The 2,105-nt window shown below is 47.9% G+C and overlaps 2 protein-coding genes across 7 annotated transcripts in view; one reads left to right on the top strand and one right to left on the bottom strand.

Moving 5' to 3' along the window:
* Per2 (period circadian regulator 2) overlaps positions 1 to 2,105 on the top strand; it is a 750,618-nt gene that overhangs the window by 665,938 nt on the left and 82,575 nt on the right. The gene's annotated exons all lie outside the window — the stretch shown is intronic.
* Positions 1 to 2,105, bottom strand: part of Traf3ip1 (TRAF3 interacting protein 1) — a 32,120-nt gene that overhangs the window by 18,331 nt on the left and 11,684 nt on the right. The window lies entirely within an intron of this gene.

Below are 2,105 nucleotides of genomic sequence, written 5' to 3'. Positions count from 1 at the left end.
TAGGAGACATACTGCTGGGCCCCAGACCCACCCGGTAGGAGACATACTGCTGGGCCCCAGACCCACCCAGCTCTCCCCAGATGACAGACACATATATGCTTGTCACCCAAAGCTGTGCATAACCCTGGAAATGCCCACAAAAAACCATCCCACCTGTCCAGCAGGTGTTAAACCAGATATATCATAGCTTTTATAACAGAGCATCCACGAGACAGCTCTCCTCCCAGCAGACCAGAGGAGAGAGCCCTCACGGCTACAACACAAACGAGAAAGGACATCTCTTAAAACTGTTCTTCCGTAGCTAGGAAGATGACTCCATGGGTAAAGTGTTGGTTGCAAAGGATCCTTCATCTCAATCTGCCAACTTTTTAGATGCACAGTCACCTGGGAAATTGGCTTCCGGGGATCATCTTGGTTAGATCAGTGAAATGGAAAGACATCCCCACCCCCACTCTTTGCAGCGCCATTTCACTTGGCTGAAAACTATGATCCATTCCCTCAAGCACCTGTGGCTGTCTACCCAGCTGATGGCCTGTAAGCCAAACTAAACCCTTCTCCCTTATGTTGCTTTTGTCAGGGAATTTTTACCATAGTAACTGAAAAGTGACTAAAACATCATGCAAGCTTAAGGACCCGAGTTTCGAACTCCAGAATCCACATAAGAGCTGGAAACCTAGCTCAGGTATCTATTGCTCCACTGTTCCTAAAGAGAGATGGGAGTGAAGACAGGAGGACTCCAGGAAACCTGAGCCAGTTAGCCTGGGGTGTACACCAGAAAAACAAAAGACCCTGTCTCAAATAAGCTGGAGGTGGAGGACTGATACCAAGAATGCCTTCCAATCTACACGCAAACATCATGGCAGACAAACGGCTACATTCACGCGCACAAACACACACACACACAATACACACATATCCACATATGCATTCATATACACACATACACACATGCGCATTTGTATACACACTCATGCATTTGTACACACAGATATACACACATGCATTGGTGTGTACACACACATGCATTGGTGTATACACACATACACACATGCATTGGTGTATACGCACATACACACATGCATTGGTGTATACACACATACACACATGCATTGGTGTATACACACATACACACATGCATTGGTGTATACACACATACACACATGCATTGGTGTATACACATACACACATGCATTGATGTACACACACACATACATACACTATTCTGGCTTTTATTGTCAACTTGCCCCAAACTTCAGAAACAAGAGAAGAGGACACTTCAATTTAAGAATTGTCTCCATCAAGAGGCAGATGTTACGGTGCACACCTCTAACCCCAGCACTCAGAAAGCACATGTGGGCTGGTCTCTGAGTTTGAGATTAACTTGGTCTACAAAGCAAGTTCTGGGATAGCTAGGGCTACATAGAGAAACCCTGTTTCAAAAAAAGAAAAAGAAAAGAAAGAAATCGCCTTCATCAGATGACCTGTGAGCATGTCTGTGGAGTACCTCCATCAGATGGCCTGTAAGCATGTCTGTGAGGTGCCTCTATCAGATGGCCTGTGAGCATGTCTGTGGAGTACCTCCATCAGATGGCTTGTGAGCATGTCTGTGAGGTACCTCCATCAGATGGCCTGTGAGCATGTCTGTGGAGTACCTCCATCAGATGGCCTGTGAGCATGTCTGTGGAGCCCCTCCATCAGATGGCCTGTGAGCATGTCTGTGGAGCCCCTCCATCAGATGGCCTGTAAGCATGTCTGTGGAGCCCCTCCATCAGATGGCCTGTGAGCATGTTTGTGGAGTACCTCCATCAGATGACCTGTGAGCATGTCTGTGGAGCCCCTCCATCAGATGGCCTGTGAGCATGTCTGTGAGGTACCTCCATCAGATGGCCTGTGAGCATGTCTGTGGAGCCCCTCCATCAGATGACCTGTGAGCATGTCTGTGGAGCACCTCCATCAGATGGCCTGTGAGCATGTCTGTGAGGTGCCTCTATCAGATGGCCTGTGAGAATGTCTGTGAGGTGCCTCTATCAGATGGCTTGTGAGCATGTCTGTGGAGCACCTCCATCAGATGACCTGTGAGCATGTCTGTGGAGCCCCTCCATCAG

Source organism: Mastomys coucha, unplaced genomic scaffold, assembly GCF_008632895.1.
Source record: "Mastomys coucha isolate ucsf_1 unplaced genomic scaffold, UCSF_Mcou_1 pScaffold14, whole genome shotgun sequence".
Taxonomy (NCBI): domain Eukaryota; kingdom Metazoa; phylum Chordata; class Mammalia; order Rodentia; family Muridae; genus Mastomys; species Mastomys coucha.
Note: the sequence above shows the minus strand (reverse complement) of the source record. Positions and strands in the feature narration are given on the sequence as shown.